The 25,615-nt window shown below is 42.3% G+C and overlaps 1 protein-coding gene across 1 annotated transcript in view; it reads right to left on the bottom strand.

Annotated features, from left to right (window-relative positions):
• The window catches only part of LOC133978894 (tetratricopeptide repeat protein 28-like), a 118,624-nt gene that overhangs the window by 70,682 nt on the left and 22,327 nt on the right, over nt 1–25,615 (bottom strand). The gene's annotated exons all lie outside the window — the stretch shown is intronic.

Here is a 25,615-nt window from a genome sequence, read left to right as displayed (position 1 = left end):
TTCAGAGAGCAGTTGTAAACAATAACACAACTGGCTGGAATTAGTTTTTGCTGTAATTTTACATCAAATGTGCCCTTGTGTCCTGTCCTGGATATGTGAATGGCTCTTCAAGCAGACAAAAATTAACTCCATTTGTCATCCAGTCATTTTTTTTCACAGAACTGAGAAAGTCACTTTGTTGAGAGAATAATAATTCAGCCCCAGTGAAACACAAACTGCGTGTGACTGCTGACATACTGTATCTTTCTATGAAAGTCTCAAATGTTTTGGAACATTTTTGCAGAACTAAAACAGACGCTGTCTCTAGGATCCAAAGCTCTATCAATAAGTGTTGTTTTTTTGTCTGTTTTAGTCTGTTTGGAATCACCAGAGAAAAAAATGTTTTATTCAGGCAAGTTTGTGACTCAGTATGTTTGTGTCTTGTGCCTGATCAGACATTAATCCTAGTGAGTTGTTAAACCTGACTCTGGTCCAGTCTAACAACAGCAGCAAAGAGATATGGAACAAGATCCAGCTCATTATTTACTCGCCAAACCACTAAATCCCCCCAAGAGCCAGCAAACTGTCTCTCAGAATAGTCATATCTGGGCTTGTGTGTCAGAAACACACAATTACAGCAGGAAAGCATGGAGGAAAATGAGATATAAGCACTGTGTAAGGCAAAGGAACAACAGACTTGGTCTGAAATTTAAACTGTCTTTCATGTTAAGAGGCCTATCCTTTGTTTCACTGGTGTTTTTATGCGTTTGTGCTTGTGTGTGGGGCAGCATCAGTCTAGGCTGCCGTCTGGCCACCTCCTCACTGAGTAGGCAGTCACTCCACTCACAGCTTCCAAAAGTGACACGAGGGCTAATTTGCCATTAGCATCTAAGAGGCCTTTTCATTAGTCTTCCCAAGCTTCTCTGTTAGCACTGCTAGGAAGTGAGAAAGGCGGGGAGGATTAGAGAAAATGAGACATGACATCGAATTTATAGAGACCAGTAATTAATTTTGCTTCTGTCCGAGCCCCCCACTGACAACCAATCTCTTTCCAGACCTGCTGCACCCCTCAACATTACTACCTCCCTCTGCTTGCATCACAACTCCAGCGAAAATGACGAGGACAGAGATTAGATTCGAAGCATTAACCTTTGTTCTAACACTGTTATTATATGAGGGGAGTGCAGGCCAGGGTATCCGCTCAATATTAATTGCATCTAGTGGTGGAGTTTGGGCAGAACGCACTGGAGAGAGCAGAGAGGCCCACAAACGTTTCGCCCAGGGGAACAAAAGACATTTAAAAGCACTTCTCCCTTTGATTAGATTTAGCCTACAATATATCTGCTCTCTCTGAGATCTTTCTTTTATTCTTTCTAGAAGCGTGCCCTGACTGAGATGACCACAGAAAGAGGACGAGACAGAAGATGAATTAAAAAAGGGTTGCTTCAAACAAAAATTGGCATCTCCTTTAATCCTTTTATTTTACCCGATCCTGTCCTGCATGCAGTTGAAAGACAAGACTCTTCAGAGACTACATTAAAATACAGCAAAGACAAGCACGGGAATAAATGCATAAACGAAAGCGCCACGGCAAAAATGACAGAATCAATGTGCCGTACAGCCTTACAGGATTTTTTTCTTCCATTAATCTCCTTCCGCCTTCAAAAAATATCATGTGGCAAGACATACACACAATATAACCTCAGCCTTTGCATAATCCAACAAGTTAATTCAACCGATGCTGCTCATAAAACAGACTTCACTTGAATTTACATTACAGTAGCTGAATACTAATTCAAGACAATACTGACAGTCAGTGATACTGATGAGGGGCTGAAACTGGTACATTTAAGTGAGAGTGCAGAGGAGCACAAGACGACCACGCTACAGAAATAACACCAACAGGTTGGCTATGCTATTTTAATGAAGCATTCTGGTAGAGGGGAGGGCAAGATTTTACCCCTACACAACATTTTTTAAATTCACGCTTAACAGGATCTTTTCTAAAAACACAGCAGCATCTGCTTAAAGCTGCTGCTACAGTGATTAGCACAGCCTTTAGCTCTTAGCCAGACAGAGTGAAAAATTGAGAGATGGAGATGGAGAAGGAGAGAGAGCGTGGAGGGAAAGGGAGGGCTCCACAGATTTACACTGGCATGTCAACATACACCATTACGTCCACTGAAAGGCACAATTCAGTGCTTAATCCTTCAGCCAAAAACATCTCTCCAAACAGGATGCATATTAGAGAATGAATCCTCTGAAGGCAAAGTTTTCAAAGAACACAGGTCCTCTTGAAATGAGATGCATTTGTTAGGCATCTTGTACAACATGACATCCACAAACCAAGATTTCTAATAATGTGTTTCGCCTGAAATTCAATCCGGGGTGAATTATTGAACCTTCCTGCATCTTGCCTCCCTCTATTTAATGCAGCAATGTGCTGATGCTTCAGAAGAGTGGATCGAGTGGGAAGGTTTGTCGTTTTTACCCGTGGGTAAATTCTGAGAGCTCTAATGCGCATGTGCGTATGAGCAAGAGAGAGAGAGAGGGGGAAAAAAAGAGAGGCTCGAGAAGACCTCCGAATAAAAGAGAGGATAAAAGCTTTTCTTGTTTCTCGAACATTTTAATATTTCATGAATGCTTGTTTGATGTAGTTTTAAATATTCATGTTTTTTATGCTTAGGAGGAAGAGGGAAATGATGCAAAAAAAAGTTATTCATTCTGGTACACTGTGCTAAACACTGTAGGGAACCAACATTCTCTGCACACATATGCACCAACGAGCTCATGCACACCACAGTGACATACGTTCGCTTTCTCGCTAACAAGACACTTACAATGAAACATGGACAATTTTCTTTCAGTGACAGCTCTGTTGTTCACAATAAAGCCCAAAGTCAGGGCAGCTGAACCGAAAATTGACAAGATTAAGATTGGGAGTTTGGCCTAAGACCAGCTGTTAGATGCTTCTTTTCTATTAGCAGATTAATGCCTCAGCATATGTCCTTGTCCCTTTCTCAGGCTCCTCTTCAGTACACTGTAACCCCAGGGGCCTGGATGAGCTTGTCTGTGTTTGCACTTGTCTATCCTTTTTCACAATCTGGGCTTTACGCGCTTAACCAAAGAATCCTATTAAATATAGTTTTTCAACTACCAGTACTGTTGCACCAACAACGTGTGCATGATTTGGCATATTGTAAGGTAGACCTACTGTATGTATACACTCAGCAACCTGCTTGATACAAATATTTGTACAAAGTTAAACATCACGCAAATAAAACAGAATGGGTGCAGACAAAAACATACCATCTTCAACAGCCATCAATAAGTCATCAATATTTTGACGAGCCAACATGTACCTTAGTTATTAACTAAGGTTAGTTAGTTTGAGTTTCTCATTGTAGAATGAGATGTTCAGAACCAGTCAAATGTTTGGACACATTTTCTTCCTCAAGTGAATGGGAAGGTGTATCCCAACGTTTGACTGGTATAGTATGTAGTGTTTCCAAGACAAAATGCTTACTGGATGCCAAATCGACGTGTTTACCTTATCCCGAATCTATCATTTTCAGCAAGAAATCTAATTGCCAAGGTAATCTGTACAAGCTTTGGATCAAGGGCACTGGAGCTGGAAACCCGCCCGACACTGGAAGCTGTTTTCTGCCACACATTCTGAGTTGTAAAATCTCAACCACAATGATGCCTCTCTAAACAAGCAGCATAACTCCTCACCCACAATAGGCAGCCTGTCATTGAACCGACTGCTCCAGCTGTGTTCCAGTAGCCTAAAGCCTTGTGGGGCTTGCTGTGCGCTGATCGGTGATCAGCAATAATAGAGATGCTCTCAAATGTGGAAATCAATAGAAGCTGCGTAAGCTCCGTTTAGACCGTGCCACACCCTTCACTGCTGTAGTATGTTTAGGACACGCCTGCTGCAGATGGTTTTCTGATCACCCACAGGGCAGTTGGTGCCAATGCGACGACTCTGAACAGAACGCCTGCTGGTACCATAATGGAACCCAAATCAGACCATCAAATAGGGACAGCAGGCTGCAAATACACTGCATACATACACACTAATACAAACTGAAGAAAAATACATCAATAACTCCTCAAGAAAACCACCCATCTGTCTCCAACAAACATGTATTACTTGAAATCAGCTTTCCACACAGGCCAGGACGCTGGGATCAGATTAACACTAATGGTGTAACAGGAACAAAGGGATTGCTGCCTTTCTTCCCTCAGTTTCTAGGCTCTTTCACTATAGGTGCCGTTGCCTGGTTTCCAATGTGACCCAAAAATGTCATGTGTCGACCAGGGTTTCAGACATGCGCCTCCGCCATCCTTCGCACATCTCTGCCACTACACTTTCAAGGTGACACAGTCGATTCGCAGGGTACACAAAATGTCAACTGCTTAATTTAATATCCAGGGATAACTGTCGGCCATGACAAATTAGTTGGGAGAACAGCTAAAAAATAAAAAAAATAAAAGAAATCGAATGATTGCTGCTTTGGGCCTTCTGCCCTTCAACTTGACAAGCTGAAAGCAACAGAACAGCACAATGGAGACTGCACTTAATTAAATCTATTTCTGAAGCCAAATCCATGACTTTCTCTCCATCTCCCTGTGTCTTCCTTCAGGTACTCATCTCTCTCCCCCAGGACTGAAGAGGTCTGAGGTCGGTCTGAGGTCGGTCCTCGCAGGGGTGGTGGTAGGGGAATTACACCCTTTGCCTCAGGCCAAACATACACCTCTGGCCCCGGGGTCACAAAGGATACAATCATGACACAGCTGTCTGTCTATTACCATCTCCCCAATCTAATAATACCAAAACCTCAACCAGCCTTGACCTACATCGATCAAATGTGTGTATATGTCTCAGTGTGTGTGTTGTGTCAGTGAGAGAAAAAAAACCCAGTGTACAACTCACTTTTCTTCACCCTGAGTGAAAGATTGCTGTATTACTCAAGCTAATCAATGTAAAATGTTGCTTTTTCAGGATTTTATTTTGCTGTATAGGCTGGCTTGGGAGGCACTTGTAGAACATCTCCAGTCCGGTACAGTGATTTTATGTTAACAACATAAGCCACTTCAAATGTGCATGTTAAGCACTTATGCAAGTCAAATTGAGGCACCTTACAATCTGCACGTAGGTAGACGCAGTAAAATATTTATGATCCATTGATGTATTCCTCCCTAAGGGCGTAGACTCTGGTGATTGCTGTTCCATCCAAAGCCCTTAATTAGCCCATTAGATTAGATGGCTTTAATGAGAGCAAACTAAACTGATCATTCTTTGTAGAGCCAGCAATTAAAGGGTAAATGTTTCATTATTCAGTGAGTGGCAACAATAAGACCCACGTAAAAGCCAAGTTGGCTGGTAGGGGCTTCAGTGTGAGACACATTGTAGTACTCTCTCACGGCTACAAGGCATCGATTAGCTGGCTCACATCAAACTGGCAGCCAGCGCAGGACTTCAAATTGGAAAAGGTCATAGTCAGGTATGTGCAATCAATGCTGAGCACTCTGCATTCACTGTGTCTAGCATTATCTGGCTGGGGGATGGTTTCACGTTTTCTCAAAACAATAATCAAAAGACAAAGAAGGTCAAGGCTTGTGATGGTTCAAGTGTCATTTGGTGCACATCCATTGTGACAGTCAAAGTGAAACAGAAAAACTGGTATTGCTCATTTATCACGAAAAGGATGAAACAGCACAATAGTGGCAAGCTGTGGGGTCGTGCAGTGGCATGCTGTCACAATACACTGTTTGGCAGAAGGAATTCAATTTTCTTTCCGCTACGTGCATGTCCACCATAACTGATGGTTTCACAAAGGAAATAGACCAATGGAAAAGAGATAAACCAGCAGATAAAATGGCAATATGCCTCTGGCTCATTCCAAGCATGTGAATTCTAATGTTAGAAAAACCATGTCACACTCTACTGCTATGATTTATAGCCCGATTTGTCACATGGATGCAGCTAGCATACTTGCATTCTTATTAGCATCTTAAGAGTCTTGAGATGTGAGGCTGAGAGGGTCAGGGTGCTAAACAGATTTCCATGCCCCTCTCAACTAGATCCTTGGCTCTACTCTGCCTGAGCATTGCACACGAATCCCACAGCCACAGGGGCTGACTCTCAATTAAAGTAGGCATTAATTACTTAAAGGAGCTTTAATCAATCAAGGCCAGATGGTGACCCTGAAAAAGGGAGCAAACTCTAGGCTGCAGAAGTGCTTTCAACCCCAACTTGACAAGAGGTGATCATGCAAGGCTTTTTTAGAAGGTACCTACAAGACTTAGATTTTACAGAATGTATTCTTCAACTGAATCTTTCACATCTTATCATCACAACAGAACTTTCACATCTTATTGTCACAACAACTATTAAACCATCTATTAAATGATTAAATTTAAAAGTGTGACAAATAAGCTTTTAGAAGGTCAAAAATTCACTTTCTAAAATACAAAGTTTAGATTCCGATTATTTATAGCCAGTGTAAATTAAATAAACAGCCCCGACCATATGTTCCCCTGATGTGTTTAACCCCACAATGGCGACAGAAGAGGCTACTTGGCCCGGGTGCTGTACTCTCCTGGCCCGAGGCTTCACATCCTCTATCTTCATTTGTACTCCCTTAATTGGCTTTGACAGTGAACTCAAGCATGGCTGAAAAATACCCTCCACTTAGTAAACACTGGCTGAGAGACACATGTTCTCAACATGGGAAACCAGGCATCTCCATTACCTATTAGGATGGGCAGTCATGTCCAACTGACCTTCTCTCAACGCCTATTCAAAGCATGACACTCCAAGCTTCACATCTCACACACTGCTGCCATCTTGACTGATGTATTGGATCTCCAGTGGGAGACAAAGGCTGATGTACTGCAAAATGCAACATCCTATTCACAAACCATTTAGCCATTGCAAAATGAAAGCGGTTCAGTTTTCTGAGGTGTGAAAAATCAGCTGCCAAGTGGAAGAAGCATTTGTAAGTCTGAGATGTTTTTTGGGGTTGGTTATCATTGCTTGCTGAGTTAAGTCCACCAAGTCATTACCCCCCTCACACAGTAGACACAGCTCCTTGTCAGTGTCAGCACTTGCGTTGGGTTCATTAGGTTGCTCTTGCCTTGGTGGGAAGTTGCTTCATCAAACAAGAGTCAGCAGCACAGGCTGCCTGACAGTGTGGCTTCTCCAGAGCTGCCCTGCAATACTTCAAAAGATTCACAGTCAGCCTTTATGGAGAGCTCTAATGAAAAGCATGGCATGAGCCCCACTGCTTTTGATTCTGCTAGTAAGGAGTCATACATGATTGAGTAAAGGCAAGCTGAATCACAGATAAGGCGCTGAGAGGCTGAGAGGACCGGAGAGAGCAGAGGGCAGGGTGAGGAAAGACAATGGTGATGGAGCCCAAAGGGTTAGATGTATACTTAAAATAAGGAGGAGGTGGAAAAAAAGGGGAAAAGTGTGAGAGAGAGAGAGAGAGAGAGAGAGAGAGAGAGAGAGAGAGAGAGAGAGAGAGAGAGAGAGAGATAGACAAAGGTTAGCACATGACGGAGTCACAGAGATGCCGCTTGTTATTCCTTCCTCGTGTACTGTACATGTCTACTACCATCCAGGCTATCAGAGCTCTTTATTGTATATGACCTGTTTCTCCTTCCCATCTTCCAGCGCACCAGCAGCATCAGTATACTGGGCCGCTGTGGCTGCAGCGCCACTGCTTCACCATGCTTGTGCACGCGGAGATCTCCCAAGCGATTACCAGATAAATGCACTTTAATTCACAACACATGCGATGGGGGTTTATATATAGAGTCGCTAATTCCCCCTCGGCCACGCTGCAATATGAACTTCATGCTGCACCAATTTAAGTGTGTGATGAGTCCCATGCGGGTAGGCTCCTCTACTTATCATATATATGACATGCTCTGGCACATTGCCGGGCCAAGGAAAATATCAGAAGCTGAAAAAAGGTAAGATTATGGATGGACCGGTGTGGATTTTTCATTATTAATAAGGAGACTAGTTCTCAGAGCTGCTTTCCTATTGAGAATTATCAGTCAATCCCAGATGTAGTTGAGCTGAACAGTACCAACATTTTCAAGGGAGATATGTCACACCCACAGAGGGGAAAAAACATGCACAGCACTGCATATTTTAACAACCACAATGCTAGTAATGCACATTTTAGCAACAATTACTCACTATTTTTGCCTGAAATTCTATAGTCAACTCCCATAAAAGAGCTAATTGGCAGAGTTCTAGTGAAAGGAGGTGTCTGCCTCTGATAACACTGAGTGGTCCTGTAACACATCTGCACAGTCTCTGTTAGCTCATTAAACAGCAAGTTCCCTCAGCGTTCTTTAGCCATCACCATGCATCATTAATTGTGTCTGCCTGCTAATCACGTTAGCTGTATTACGCTGGCTTTGATAACTATCTCTATGCATGCTGCGTGATTCCATGGACTGTCCAGTAATAAGATGAAATGAACAGGTTTCCTTACCACCTGTGGACGCTTTAAATAAATAAATAAGCATGTTAATTGAAACTCCTCTGGCAATTGGTCTAAACATAAAAGTAATACACCGCCAGAAAAACATGCACGCACACACACAACAAACCAAATAAAAACAGTTGCTTAGAGCTATGAGTCAGACCTTGGATGCCAACAATCAATGGGGCTTGCCGCACCCAGCTGGCCGTGGCAGCAGAATGTATTAATTTTCTCATTTAGAAACAAATATATAGTACAAATAGATTAATGGTGTTTGATCAGCCTGGCAGAGCGATGCTAATTTGTATGCATGGATGGCAAGAGGCATGGGGCTTGTGTTTTATGTGTTCCTCTAAAAAAATACGTTAAAGAGGATGACATACGGTGACCAGACGTCCCGGGTTTGTTCAGGATCGTCCCGAAGCGGAGTGTACCAAGTCCTGACACATATCTGTAAAACACTAAAATGTCCCAGTTTTCAACTTTCACGACCAAATTGTTTCAGTTTTCACCACAATTAAAATAATATTTAGAATATTATAGTTTAGATAGACGTTTATCGAGTTCTGTCCCTAATCCAATACAAAAACATAAACAATGCACCACGTGTCTGAATTCAACACAGATTTTTTTGTATGTGTGTTATTCAACAGTTAACTATCATGCTGAAACAGAGAAGCCTTACTCCTTCCTTTGTAAAGTAACCAGGATTGAAATTGCTGCATTCTGCACACACTGCAAGATTACATTTTCGGCCAAGCACACTGGAAATGCCGATATTAAAGATTATATTAAGACGGCCAAACATCAGCTACGGCTTCCCTGAAAGCTTAGAACTCCAAAAAGGAAACTCTAACTAAGAAGAAAGACTGCAAAGTGTTAAGTACCAGGCAATCTTCTTAAAGGATCATTTCTTTAAAGGCTCTTTCTCGGTTTTTGTTATTAACGAGGAGCAATTGTGATTTAATGTTACAAGGTTTTAATCTTTGTAAACTCATGACCATCTCGTGGCAAGATGTAAGTTACAGTTATTTTCGTGTTATAGCCTATAAAGTTATTTATAGGAAACAAAGAGATTAGTGTCTTGTTTTGTTAAAAAGAAGAAAAAAAACTGGCAGAGAATGTGTTACAGTCGGCCATTTAACCAGCAGCCTTCCCTTATGCATGTGACAAATACCTTGGTCAATTTTGGGAGACAAAACATTTTCATCTGTTGAGACACTGCAGCACACTTAGGAGTCAAAGCTTAGGTATTGAGAATATGATCACCCAAATATGACATGATAACACATCGCAGCTATGTTCAAAAGCACACTGCATCTCCTACAGATGATGTCGCTTTACAAGGAAAAAGGGTGGAGAGACATGGGAAGAGGGACATAGGAGTCAAGAGAGCAAGAGCACAAGCGGAGAAAATTGAGGCTATGGTTAGTTTAGGACCAGAGAGAGGTGAAAGTGGCCCTCATTTCATACTACACAGAGTTTGGCAATTACTGGTGACAGCGGCTCACACCAAGACGGGGAAAAAGATTGATCCGGACAAGCAAGACTCTGTTTGCTTTGTTAAAAGTAATTAATCACAGTGGCCACGAAGGAATGGTGCTACGCAATTCTACTAAGTGTGTCAGTGTGTCCGTGTGTGTAACCATATGTGAATATAAGTACATACGCGTGTCCCGGCATATATTTCTGCACATATGTCTGAAATAGCTGAAATGAGAGAAAATGATGGAGCCGGATGGCAAAGGGAACTTTGGGGAAAAGGAGAAAAAAGAGGCAGATGGAGGAGAGAGGGAGGGAAGGGAGGAACATGCGCACACTGCACCCACTCATTCACATGCATGCACTCAAGAGGACCCGTAGTGCAATCCATCATAAGAGTCCTATCCACACCCACTGAGCAGAGAACTAAAGTAAAGGGAAACTGTGGATCAAGGAGGTAGAAATGGGTGAAAGGAAGGAATTCTCCTTCTTTCACCTTCACTTTGCTCTAAGTGAAATATAGGAGTTGCGTCCTCCTGCTGCAGGCAACTGCTGCTCCTCCTTAAAATGAGTTAAATAACATTCACTCACATGGCCAGTTTCTCTCTCTCCAAATCACTTTTTCCCCCCTGAACAGAAAACTGGAATGCTTTAGCAATACGCTTTAAGCCAATTTTGCCGCAATCAAAATGCAATTGCTAATACAACCAGTTTTTAATTGAAAAACAAATTTAAAAGTGGTCTTGTTTTTATCACATTAGACACCCTTTTCCTACTTGTGATTAGGGCGATTTTAGAAATCCTGAGTACACTCATTGTTTATGCCTCCTGTATTCTCTTGTTACCTTTCTCATGCTGGAAAGTTATATAGCTGTCCAACCAAATAGATTGCAATTACGGTTAGTTTACTTGAATAAATTGTTGTTGCAAGTATAAGAGCTAAGAGAAAAAGCTCAAACTGACAACATGCTGTGCACAGTCTAAGTCCCATTAGATCTCACACACACACACACACCCCTGAAGGTCTCAGTCCTGTGAACCACACTCCCTCCTCCCTACCTTCCACACTGCAGTGATAACAGCAGCAGGAGCCCAAAGCCACAAAGACTCAACCCTGATCAATAACAGAGTACACACACACACACACACACACACACACACACACACACACACACACACACACACACACACACACACACACACACACACACACACACACACACACACACACACACACACACACACAGGGAGTCCAGTGATCCCGCAGTAGCTGGGGGTCTTAGGGGTATGGGCGTCACTGGACGATGGGAAAATTGGATGTGAAATCGTGAGTGGAGTAAAGAAGAAAAGACAGAGGGGTGGGGCATGAGACTACTACGGGTGTTCTCTCGTTTCATATTTCTATCCCTAAGCTAGCGAGTTAGAAGGGCAGCAGCTGCAGCAGAGAAGTAGCCATGCTTTGAGAAAGCACTTATTGAAGTGTTGGCCGTGCAGCCGCAGGCCTGGACACTAATAGAAACAGAAGCCAGGGACCCCTCTATGTCAGTGCCTCAACTGACCAGAATACTAAATCCTCCTCTTGTGCTAATGATTACCCCGAGCAAGGTGGAGCTCCGCAACACCACTTTGCAAATGAACATCAGGAAACCTGCAAATTCAAATTAGCACATTGTCCGGACCTGCAGCTCTACACTCACCGCTCTGTGGTTCAACATCTAGAGGACATAGTTTGGCTAATAAGAGGAATGATTCTCGGGATAAAGTGAAATACTGGATGCTTTGTATCTCCCAACACTGTTCTCTTCGCCCCTCTGTATTAATGCCATAGTCTTCCTGAGTGCAAACCAATAGGGTTGGGGGGTTTTAGGAAGAGACATATGTGATAAATGGGCGAAAAGGCACTGACCCCCCTTATATAGCAGGGGTGTATGAATTACCTATCAGGCTACCCAGGGAGTGATGACCCAAGTCGATGTAGCCAACCCCACCACCATCATTTACTGAGCCACTAGCCCCTGTTTGAGACCCTACCATAAGTCACACACACACACACACACACACACACACACACACACACACACACACACACACACACACACACACACACACACACACACACACACACACACACACACACACACACACACACACACACACACACACACACACACTGGACCATTTAAGGAGGACTTACTCTCATAACTTATCATTAGATGGCACTGTGTGTGAGTGATGTTCTATTACTTCACTACAATACAGATATTGGAGGATGTTATATCATGCTTACTGTGGTAATTATAAAAAATGAGCTGAAGGTCCCCTGCTATCACATCAGCTTCATTTAATACTGTGTTTACAATACCTGCAGTTTGGGAGACCATATTACTCTTGTCATCACACAACAAGAGCACACAGTTTCATTTTTTGCTTATACTCTATTTTCTGCAAAAAATATGTTACTGCTCTCTGTGCTAGGTAATGTGTTACTACATATTTCCTAATTATTTCCTAACACTATCTCCCCTGCATCATTTATCATGCTGTGGCATTAAGATAACATCCTACACTAAGCCATCTTCTACTGGTTCCCTATGAATAAACTTCCTAATATCAGTCAGTGATTGCTCATTATGCTGGCCTATCATGTTCGGCCTCTTTTAAAGTGTTTTCTCTCTTGGGTAAAAAAAAAAAAAAACAACTTCACGCGCTACTATGCTTTTTCTGTGCTGCTGGATTAAGCATCCTGTTTTAAACATTTTTCTGCTGCTGTTTTCCCCAGAGTCTGTGGAGATGAAGAGAGCTTCAGAGTGTTCAGAGAGAATTTCATTCAACCTGTAGTGCTTCATGTTCCCCCCAAGGGAATTTTTCTTTCCTCTGTCAGGGGTCTGAAAGCTAAACAACCCTGAGGAGAAGGCCAGGGAACCACTCATTTACTGTACAAACATGGTAAGCACAGACATGGTGGAGCGGCAGGCTGTTTACAAGCCTAACCATGCAGACGGATCAGTCCTGATCACTCTCAGAAATAAAGGGTTTCATTTAAGACGTCATACAAAAAAAAAGTTCATATTCTCTAATGATTACAGTGTACAGCATTTTGAAATTTAAGGCATGCAGATGAAAAAAAACCATGTACACGTAAGCTTGAGAAAGCAGGTTAAACACTGTAACTGTGACAAATAGCTGCGTAAACAAACATTACTCTGAGGTTTTATGATGCTTTTTTTACTCAGTGGAAATAAAAACCAATACTTTATGCATGAGTAGAAACAGAAAACATCCAAATATATATATATATATATATATATATATATATATATATCTGACTCAGTGGGGTGTGGTCCATTAAGGCAACTGTGGTGCTGCCCCTTCTGCAATTCTGAATTTGAAATACATATTTTAATGAAAAATTGTTTTGTCACTGTTTTGTTATGTGTGTGTATAAATTCCAGTTCTTACTCTCACATAAATCATACATAATTACAGAAACGTATGTTGACAAATGAGAAAGCACTGTCTACAATCTTTGTGTGTCAAAAGGCATACCAATGGCGGTATGTGTGTAATATCTTTGGATTTTCCTGGTGCCCTCTGATTGGTTGACACTGCAAACCAAAAATAACTGGATCAGGCCTTTTTTTTAGTTGAAATTGTGTTTTTTATGCCCAATAAATATTGTCAGGTTTTCTATAAGATAGCATTTACTCCCTAAAGGCAGTAAAAATGTACACAGATCACTGTGGTGATCACTGTAAAGTGGTGATAATTGTAAAATGAAAGCAGTTGCTCAGTTTTTTAACCCCTTATTATTCCTGTAAATGTCTGTAAAATTAGCCTAAAAGCCCTATGCCAGGCATAACCAAAGTGAATAGAAAGCTGTTCTTGAACCATACATGCATGGATTTGATTGCTTTTGAAAGGAGAGGTAACACTGTTTCCCCAACAGTCAGAATCATTGTGCTATGGGCTTTGAGTAACAGAAGTTTGAACACTAAAAGGTTCTATATAAATATTTTAATTTTTTTGAAGATGACCTATAGCTGCGACCTATTAGCTGGGAAACACAATGGGACCACAGCATTTAGCCTTACCTTGTCCAAGTTCAAATATGATACCATAGTGTATGAATATTTTACATGTTTTTATAAGTTTATAAGCTTTTTCAAAAAAGGCCATTTGGGGATACTCACTTCAGAGTAACTGAAGAATTAATACATCATAGTGCTTTTTCCCTTCTTGAAACTAAACTGTGTAGATAAAGAGTCAAAACACATGCTATAAAGCAGTTCATATAAAAAGCAATACACCACAAACTACTGAAATTAACATAATTTCCTTGTTGTGGCTTTATAGAATCCAATATTTGAAGTGCCAGTCATCAGCAGAAATCTGTTCAAACTGGCTTGGTCTTCACAAGTAAGAAGATCAGCAGGCACTGTTTTTTTAACCCAGACTCCTCATTGGCTATTGTAGACTGTGGACAGGACAGGGAAGCTCCTACTGGTATCAATTGAAAGGTCAGAGTGCAGCCTCCATTTTGATACTGAGCTATCGGACAGAGAATATGTGGAAAATTAGGCACATCTGCTGGCTGATTTCAAATGCAATAGCAGTGTGTGGGTATTTATTGATGAAATAATGTTTTTGGAGTTGTATGGATCAGTGGAGGAATATGAAGCTTCATAGTGGAGTTCTGATTCTTTGTTGGTGGCTGCATCAGTCATATCACAAGAATCTTAGCTGTCCAAAGATATGTTGCAAGAGTACCCCCTTCAACATAAGAGTTGTGCACATAACCTAGTTTGTATATGAAAAATAACAAATCCACCATCAAGCTGTGATAAAAAAATAATCAAAACTTCACAGCTGCTCAAATTATCTCAACTAAATACAAAAACAAACAAAATGTGATACCCCAGCCTTCTATGTAACCCCTGTGAATGTTTTATAAGTGTGTGTGGCATGCATGTGTATCTGCACGCACATGTGCTCCCTTTCTATCACTGAGTTGTCTTATTAAAGCTGTTGCCTGGAGAGACCAGAGTAATTACTCAGTCCCTCACAACACCTTTAGGACTTTGGGCCAGATTCGATGTGCCGCTCCAAATGTCACAAACCTTAGCTGGCAATTAAACAGCACTCTCCCTCAGTGACCAGTTTAATGGGCTTCCTCTACTAAAAAGCTGCAAGGTATTCTCATTACCTACAAAAAGAGTATTATGTTTCTATAGAGGGTAATTAATATAATTTGCAGATATTCTCGAATTTGTATGCCCAATTAGAGTGTCATGATGTATTTGTATTGCATTCATGACTATGAAAACATTCACAAGGAGATACCCAATTGTATCTTCTACTTGATTGACATGTGAAAACTACACTACTTTTTTGTTCATATAAGAATGGATTAGGGGACGCCAGTTTTAAGTGCCTTTAGTCTCATCTAATTTGTCCTCCAGTAAAGCCTGTCAGCATAAAATGATGTATCATCTTTAAAAAGTCGTAGATTTCGAAGCTTTCATTGAGGAAAAACATTTTGTAATGATTTCAGAGGGTCAGTATATCAATTAGGACACTGCTGAAAATGTGCGTCCATACTTTGCATGCTCCTTCTGTTTGTCACACACGCAGAAACATTAGGTGATAATTGCCTACATCGAATCAAAACACCAGGTCAGAGAGCAACCACACTTAATGCATACACCACCCAGAGCAAAGCTTGACACCACTCTGCTGTCAAGGCTTATTCATTGAGACCGAGTCACATCCACTGCTCTCTATCGAGTGTGTTCACCCCAGTGTCACTCTGCAATGCGTAAAGTCCAATTAATAGACCAGTATCTATGAATGCGTGTCACAGTGGCAGCTGCCTTACCCCCTCCTTCTTTCTGGGCACGGCTACAACGGGTGCTCAGTGTTTATGTCACCTCTTAATTGCATTTTTCCCCCATGGTAGAGGTATGGCTTTGTGCAGACGCCCCGAGGAAGAAAAAGAAGGTCAGGCTGCCAATTTGGAGCTGGCAGGTTGAGAGTAGCGGCAGCACTTAGTTTCGCTTGAAAAGAGAATGGAGGGCTGCTGCTCATCTATGGAAACCAGGACAAACAAAAGAGATAAGTGAAGGGGAAAGGAAGACAAATCCCCCTCCTCTCTTTTGCTGTCTTGACTCTCTGGGAGACTGACACCAGGCTTACAGAGAAGCCCTACGTTGCACAGCTACCTCTGATTGAACAGGGACAACGTGGAACAGGACGAACATTTGAATGTCCTGTACCACTGAGAATATGCTAAGTAAATACATCTGAACATCCCTAATATCCATTTACTTGAAGTGTTTGTCAGAGAGGACTGCCATGTTGTTCTACTAATGAACAACCAAAGCTCTAACCTTTTATTCATTTACATTTATGATGTTGACTTATCTGTAAGTTTACAAAACGTGACTGGGGAAGAGGCAGACCTTAAAGACTTCCAAAGTCACTCTGAGAACCAAGAAAAGAAATGCTATGAATGTCATGCTGCCATGAGGAATTTTGATGTGTCCCTTGTGATTAACTGACTTGCTGCTGTTCGATACATAAATGTTTAGTAACATTAAATAAATGGTTTGCAGTGTAAGTGAAGTCCAGAAAATTCAAAAGTTAGAAGGGGATTTAAACCAACAAAGTAAAAAAGCTCAGGGCACTTACCCTTTTTGTGAAATGTAAAGAAAGTGCCACAGTCATAAAAGACTCAAGTGCAAGAAAAAGAAATACAGTGCTTACGCTGCCCTAATAACAAATGGCCTTTCAGCAAACTTAAGAAATGTATGCCCCAGTTGCTACTATGCCTTCTATGACTTGAACAGATATGGTTTGACAAAGAGCTAGTGGACCCTGGACTTTTCGTTTCTTCCCACTTCTGAATAATTTCCATTAAACCATCTCAATGTGGCAGTAAGGAGAGTGAGAGAGGGCGAGATAGCATGAAAGAATAAGGGGGCAAAGGTAGTTAAGAGGCAGCTGGTTTTGGACTGCATACACACAAAGGAGAGGATGAGATTAAGCCAATAGTATATCTTTCACTACTGCATTCTGTTTGAGCCCTGCTGAAAGCGGGTTCCTAAAAAAAAACTACAAAAAAAAAAGGAAAATAATTTGCTTGTGACGACAAATCAGCTCCAATGAAACTACATTTTGCAGAATGAAAAGAAAAAAAGCACATATCTCTTTGACCAGGCCTCTATAGCGGGGATGACTTGCACTCTAGAGAACCATGGCTATTTAAAAAAGCAGACAGTATAATCTCTATAGATCCCCCTATTTGCATTCCAGTGTGTCTGGGTCAGGCTGTCAGTCTGTCCCTCTCTCTCGCTGTCGGTAGGTCACAATGCAGAGTGTCACTGCACTAAGTCAGGAGGACATGGCAGCTCTGGTCAGGAGTTCATCATGGGTCAACAACTGGGTCCCACCCAAGGGGACGCCAGCTACTGTTTATGGAAAGGGATCTCTTCTGTAGGCAGTCAGCCATGAAGGTCTGGTCTTATTAATGCAAATATATCTCCATTACACAGGGTGGATGTGGTAGACTAATTACCAACTGATACAATTAAACCATCATATTTCTTGTCTAAGAGTATAAAGTGATACATCAAGTTCAGTAGAGAACGTCAGTGAAGGCTAGATGAGGGAGGAGGCAGGTGAAAGGGAGGGGGAGTTAGGTCACCCATCAAAAGTACACCCATCACTCTAATGGTGACCCGTCTGACACATACACACACACACACACACACACACACACACACACACACACACACACACACACACACACACACACACACACACACACACACACACACACACACACACACACACACACACACACACACACACACACACACACACACACACACACACAGGCACAGTTATACAACAGCAGATGCTGCCACACAGTTTCTGCAGCTGTCTATGCCCTTCACTCATAAACCAACACTCACTGAATCCAGACAAACAAAAGTGAGTGGTTTATGATACCTTGGTCAATTACAGAGGTATATTTATCACAGCCACCAGACAAACCTCACATAGAAAGGCTCAATCCAAGTCCACCATGACTACTATCTCCTAGCAGCAGATGTGAATATTACTATTAGACAGCTCAATCCAAAAAAAGAAAAAAAAACCTTGTCCGCCCATGACCCAAGCCTCTCTCATGACCCAGCACAGCAAAGGACACGGCCATTACTGTGAATCACCCTAAACACTTGGCTTTCAACTGGGCTGAAAACTGGAGGAGCCTTTGAAAATCATGCCGCATGCTGAAAGAGAGCCTCAGTGCTGGCCCTGGGGGAGCCCGAGGCTCAGCCTTACTCTATCATGTTTTTCAATACACAACCATTGACACAAATGAAAAGAATAATACAATTTGAGAGAAGAAAAATGATTGCGGGGGGGAAAGGATGTGGCATTAAAGGGGCCAGAGATTTCAATGCCCCAAAGGACCTCAGGAAGACATCTGAGGTAATTTCTCCAAAGATATAAAAGTTATTAACACAAAATGAATAAATGTCTTTTCCTGCCTTGTTCTCTTAAGGTCTCCCTCCTCCCATGTAGCATTTCTTTCCTTTTGGAAGTGAATCCCTTTCAAAAGTGCTCGTTTTGAAGATGCTGACTCTTCTTGGTCTCTGAGGAGCAATTACAGCTGCCCTGTCAAATACCACAACGCTCTGAAGGACCAGTTTCCCGCCTGAGGGGCCTTCTCATACCCCTTGAAACCCCAATTTCGACCCCTGTGAAAGTTGGTGCACACCAACCCTTGAACTCTAATGAACACAACCCAAGACAAGATGAGAACAATAATGAAAATAGCATCCTAGTCAACAGTGGGATCCACCTCTATACTTCAACCTATCAACCCCGAACTACCCCAAACCCCTACAGGCACACCTTTCAAAGACAACCTCCATCCATTTTTTAACTCCCTGGTGAACAAATCCTTATTAGTGGAGGGAATCCAATTCTCTTTCTGAGTCAGACCTTGAGGTCCCCAGTAGCCCACCAACATCTGAGGAAGAGGTTGCCATCAGTGATGACTCTATTCAATCAGCTCCATGGCTAGGAGGTGAGAGAGCACAGCAGGCTGGATGGGGGGTATCTAAATGCTCCTAATCATCACCTCTGCGTGTGTTTTTGTAGGTGTGATCATCTGGATGGTCCTCAAACTTAATTAATCACCTCCTGAGGTCAGAGTGGAACAACAGCAAAGGACCAGCGCTCAGCCCTCCTACCACCACAGTTCCCCAAAGGAGGTGAGAGGTGACAAATGTAAAGCAGCACAGACTCCACGCTAATGAGTAAGCATGTGTAAGCAGGTGGAAGGCTCAGAGACCTGAACTCTCGGCCAATTAAATACACCCACAGAGAGGATTGCAATGTAATAATATGTTGCATGAATATCACATTACCATTGCCTGTCTGCTGTATGTTGTTAGGTGTGATTGACATGTGGGCCTGGCTGTTTGGCTGCATTCACACCAAATCCAGCAATCCAGCACTACGACGCAGGGGGCTTGTCGTTTCAGTTACCAGCGAGACAATGAAATACGATCCAGGAAGTGGAGCAGGAGTTACAGATTAATGCATTTAAAGTCTTTAAGCATGAAAGACTTAAATGCATTAAGCAGTTTGTAAAACTCACAGACAGGACTGTATGTATCTGGAAAGTTTTTACAGCAGCAATTTTATCTTTCGCTGCAATGATTACGAGGTAACAGCCAAATACACCATTCATATTCCCAAATAATCCACCAGGAACGTGTGTTTGCATGTATGTGAATTGCTATTGCAGTGTGATGTTGCATCGCATTTCTGCAAGAGTTGTGTCCGCTTCAACTTCTTGCCACACAGTCGCTGCGTTTTATTGCTCAGTCCTATGTGGTCCTGACTGCCCCCACACAAAGGAATGGGAGGACTGTTGTTTTCCACACATTGCCAAATTTGGTGTGAATACAGCTTTTGTGTGACAGGCTGCTGATAACATGTAGCTGTTATAGCATCCATCCAAAGGTGATATCGTCATACTTTTTTCTTCCAGCACTACAGTGATGGAGCTAATTAACAGGGCTGAAAAAAGAGCGGGTAAGATAATGTAAATGTCAGTGACATGAGCAAGAGAGAGAGAGAGAGGCCGTGAGCTCTCGTCAGGACTGCTTTGAATCTTGCTTCCGTGATCAAAGGCGTGCAGAATGAGGAGCACCGTGCCAGGCCCTGTTAAATGAAGGTTATATTATTTCATACATTGAGAGAGCTAAAACATTTATATCGACGTCATCTACAATAATGACTTTTTCTCCAGTTGCAGCTGCTTTAGACTCCACTCCATACTTAAGCCTGCATGTACCAAGCTCCAAATAGGAAATCATAATGCCAAGCAGAGATTTACAGATAATATCATTCTTATGATAGTTATTATTCTTTTACTATATAAATTAATAAACAATGCTAATCAGGGTCTTTTAGCAAGCCAAACCCATTCTTAATGGCGACCTAATGCCTTTTTAATTGCATGCCTTGCAATGCACTAACCACGTCACTGCACTTAAATGTTTCTGGCCTTGGCTGAGCAGCTCTTCATAGCAACATGTAGCTAGCTGACACACTCAATGCGGTATACCCTCCTCCCACAATGATGGAGAACCCATGTGTCTGTTTTCTGTTTCTGTTTTCGGGGATTATCTGGCAGAATATAGAGACCAAGAGGAGATTTATAAAGTGTGCATGTGGGGGGTGAGTAAATGTAGCCCCTGTGCTGTGTGTTTCAATCAGATTGAGCGGGTGCAAGCGCAGCACATTATTCTCCCCCTGCTCTGCATAGCGCTGTGCTAGGCTATGTCCTCCTGCTGTATTAGTGTGATGTATGACCCAAACGCTGTGCTGCGCCACACCACACCGCACACACTCCTACCACACTGCTCCAAACAGCCTCTGCGGCTTTTTCATTCCACCTGTCAAACAGTTATTCATCTCTCCCTCTCTCGCCTCTCTGAGTCCCTCCCTCCCTCATACTTGTTTTATCTTTTCACCCACCCCTACATCTCTCTGCCTTATTGTATCCATCACTTTACTTTGTCTTCATGAGTATTTCTATGGTTTTGTTTTCCTCAAAAAGAACACCATATTGCACATAACTTACTGTGGATGTTACACATGCATCAGTACACTACATTCTGGCTGCATCAATGTCAGCCAAGACTTTGGATGCATCCAGAGAATTACTGCTAGAAGTGAAGTGAGCGGCAGAGATGTGCAATTCAAACGGGATCAAAGCACCAAAGGTGTTTGTCACATTTGTCCACTTTGCAGGGCTGCTCTGACAGCGAGTGACGACTCTTTCCATCAGTGGCACTGGAGTGTATGACATGCAGTCAAAGAAACGGGTGAGAAAATGCCTCTTAAATTCCTGAGTAAATAACAGTGTATCTGAATGACACAACTTGTCAGTACATTGCCTGTGTGCTTAAGAGAACTGAGGCTCGCTAAGGGGAGGAGGGAACGAGGAGCAGAGGTTAGAAATGTAATCTGAGAAAGACAATTACCGTCACTTACGGTGTCTTTTGTGAAGCAGGTCTGTTTTTATCAGAGACGCTAATTTATCTCAATGGTATTTACAGAGGACAGAGGATGGTGCTGTGGGAGAGAGAAACAGAGAGAAAAGGCTGTCAAACCAATTCCCACCAACCCCCGCTTCCTTCATTATCTCTGGCTGTTGGCTTCAGAAATACTTAATAAGGTGGCTGCTTGTATGCTATTGCTTCGTCTGCTGGCTTTGTTCTTTTTATGTATATATGCTTTATCATTAAAACATAAACGATGAGAGGTGATAGCTGCTTTCATACTTGAGACGAGCAAAAGAAAAAAAGGGGACACTAATTCTGACTTCTATCCATGTCTGTGTGAAAAATACATAAAGCACATGTGAAAGATTTATTTTCCCTATTATAAATTCCCTCATAAGACAATACAAGCATAATTGCATCATTACTTGAACGGTAGTATCACTGGCTCAAAAGACATTTCCATTGTTAAAAAGACAGAGTGTCAAAAGTATTTCCTTCCTAACTGTACTAAAAACTGCAGCAGTCAGACATCCTGCTGAGCAGCTTTGATCATATGTATGTTTGAGGGGAGGCAGGTGCTTCAGATATCCAGTGGATGAGGGCCCAAATCTCTCCTCCTGAACTAACCTCAACTCAGCACAGACAAAGCTACAGCACCAGTGCAACGTTGCACAGGACACTCGGGCCACACTCTTAATCACACTGTGGAACTGATTCAATTCATTTGGCCTGGGAGCAGATATGGAGCCATTACGTCCTTATTAACAGAGTGCGGAGGTGGAGCCACACCTGAATGCTCTGGAAATGGGCAGAGCGCTCAGCTGATTCCATTGCAGAAGGGACGCTGAGGAGGGAGGCAGGGAGGACTGCTATTTAAAGACGTGGGGGCTAAATTTGATTAATCCATAAACTGATTTACTACGTCTGATAATGTGCTGGTAACACATCCACACAGGGACTGCTATGATTATATCAGTTATGGTTCATGGCCATCTAAGATAAGGTTAAGCTTGGGGCTCGGAAGAGGGCTGGGGCGTAATTGAGTTAGCATTAGGCCAATACCATGCTATGATTTTTACCAAGGTATATAAAGCATGACATGTAGCTTGAGGATGCCTGGCATTGAGCAGTTAGCCCCTGACCTAATTTTCTATTATCTAAACCATGCTGGAAGTCTACTTATCATTTAATAAGCAAAAAAACTGACTGTGTAGTATGCTCCTTTAATTTGATGTTTTACCTCTAGCATCTACAGTATCTTAATGTTTTACATGGTTGAAAGATAACACATCTTTTCTTGATTTAGTAACTGCTAGTTCCTTTGACTACTGCCGGGCATATTATTCACTCCTCTACTATTTTACTTTCCAGAAAGTTAAATCCACATAAGAGACCAACATTACATGCAAGGTTTCACAATCTATTCTTCTTGAGGTTAAAAATCCTTATCAGTGCTTTAATGCACTTTCTAAGGAGTACTCCTCCTTCCTCATTTGGCACTGGACTACCTCACAACTTTCCAGGGTCTTCCATGTGGTTTTAATCATAAGGAGAAAAAGTAACATTTAGAATCACAGAAAATCTAAAGCCCAGATATCTAACTGTCAGTGTCACAATACCCCAAAACAACACAACTGCTCCCTCCACAGAAAAGAAAGAAAACATGGACTGCATAAAGTACCAGCCACCAAAAGTTTGGACACACTTGAATGAGAAAATGTGTCCAAACTTGTGACTGGTACTGTGTATTGAGTGACCGCTATAAATAAGACAAGCGTAGAAAAAGTGTGAGCAGATGGATGGAGTACAAAGTGCCAGCTGATGTAGGTGCTCCACAAGGGAACAGTATGCACATCTCAAGAAGAGAAGGAGCAGGAAGCCACTCCTTGACTTGGTGGCCAAAGATGGATCGCCAGGATGGTATTTCCGGAATGTTTAACCAAAGCCTTGGAAAGCTCGAGGGATGCTGAAATTATACACCCCCGCTAACAGGCTGTGCAAGTCTGCGAGTGTTACTCACAGCTCAGAAGAGTGCAATTTATGCATCTGTTTACTAACACAAGCACTTTGTTCTAAACCCCAGGAGAGTCACGTTCCTCCACCACGTCAGTTTCAATTCCCAATCAAGGTAAATACTGTGTGAAAGTGTTCCCACACACTGGCGCAGTATGATGGAAGCATGGTTTGAGTTTTCCAGACTGATCAAAGAGAGACTTTGAGAGTGGAGTCTCTTCTGTTGCTCCACTCACATGATACGTGGGGCTTCATGGTTCAGGGCGCTGCACACACTGACGTCAAGAGAAGCTCGACACATGGAGCAGGGGACTCATAAAAAAACAACATGCATTACATCAACAGCCACGGAGCAAACACACATTCCCAGACACACACAAACACACACACACACACAAACACACACACACATGTTTACCTGACTGAAGTCGAAATAGCACAAAACCGAGTTGATCTGTTGCACGGCATTTTAAACGTAAAGTATTCCAGTTAACTCTCACTCGTGTTTTTTTCTTCTTCTTTTTTTTCTTTTTTCATGCGAGGAACTGAAGAGAACAAGCTTACATTTTCAACTAAGTTCTGTGGGAGCAACTATTAATTACAAGTTGTGAGATAAAACGAGAGAACAAAGAGAACAAAAATACATCTTTGAGTGTGAAAGGCAGCTACCCCACCACCATCACCACCCACCACCCCCTCAGGCCTCCCTCTCAGACACATGTGTCATTAGCCATCCTTTCTCTCAGGCTTGATTGATGTTCCCTCTCCTAACACAGCCATGCGTCACTAATCATTTCATATGAGACTACACGCAAAAGTGGAAAAATTGACTAACCATTAAGAAACCATTTATTGCCAAAGGACGGCATTAACTGGCTGACATTGACTGGTTCTTTCATTTAAAAGTTAGCCCTCATCAATGGCCACACAACAGTGAGAGTGTTCACGTGTACTGATTATTTAGCAGAAGACTATAGAAATATCTCAATCTATTTCACTCAGGATGCTTCTGTGTGCTACAGTTGCCTTTTTTTTATACTGCTGTAGGGGCGGGGGACTTTTCAGGTGGTTGACCCATATTATGCTGATGAATGCGTTTTTCTCCCTGTTTTTGTTGCCCATACTATTCAGTGTTTGGTCAACTGGCGGGCATAATGTGAACTCGCTAAGACAGTGCCCTCGCTTTCCAGAGAAGTTGCTGAATGTGTGCGAGAATGATAAGCTCAGACTAGAGGAATCCTGGGAAGGCTATGAGGCATTTTGCGAGTAATCTGACCCAGAGGGCAGGCTTAGGCCGAGCCATGTAGTAAAGGACAATGAGCCAGAGCAGTGGAGAAACTCATACACAGCACCGCCCTCCCCCCAAATGACTTTAGACACGCTTCCGTCCGCAGAAACAGATTATTGCTGTTTATCCTCTTTTCATTCGGAATTTTTACATGTGCGAATTGGAGTCTTTGGCCTGATAATGGCAGTTCTCCACACCTCCCTCTCAGCTATCGGCGGTCCAGGCGCTCCGATGTGTACTTTTAAAAAATCAATTGCTACAGCTGTGAGATGAGAGTGTAATACTGAATACATTTTGTGTTTCCCCTTCTAATCTTCTCCCTCAACATGTCAGACAAATTGTGCCGCCTCTGCCAAATCTAATATAACTGCCCCCCTTCTCCCCACAATGTGTGCATATATATACACACATACACACACACACACACACACACACATAAACAAGCCTGACACTCACACACACACATACTGTTAGAGCTGGACAGACTGGAACTGGTGAGAAATGGAGATTGACAATGCGGTGAGTGGTAATCACAGCCAGGAGAGGATCAAATATGTATGAAAATACTGTGTTATAGGGAAAAAAGTGTATTCTTCCCACCCAGGAGGATAGACCCCCCATTTAATCTGTATGCTGTCTGTCCTAGGGCTCCTGTGTTCCTGCTCTTCAAACTCATTCACCCAGACCTGGATTATTTGTGTTTTTGTATTGAAAGATAACAAGTGCCCACAATGCATTCAGGATTCAAC

Source organism: Scomber scombrus, chromosome 4 (assembly GCF_963691925.1).
Source record: "Scomber scombrus chromosome 4, fScoSco1.1, whole genome shotgun sequence".
NCBI classification, from domain to species: Eukaryota; Metazoa; Chordata; class Actinopteri; order Scombriformes; family Scombridae; genus Scomber; species Scomber scombrus.
This window is presented reverse-complemented; position numbering and strand designations above follow the sequence as displayed.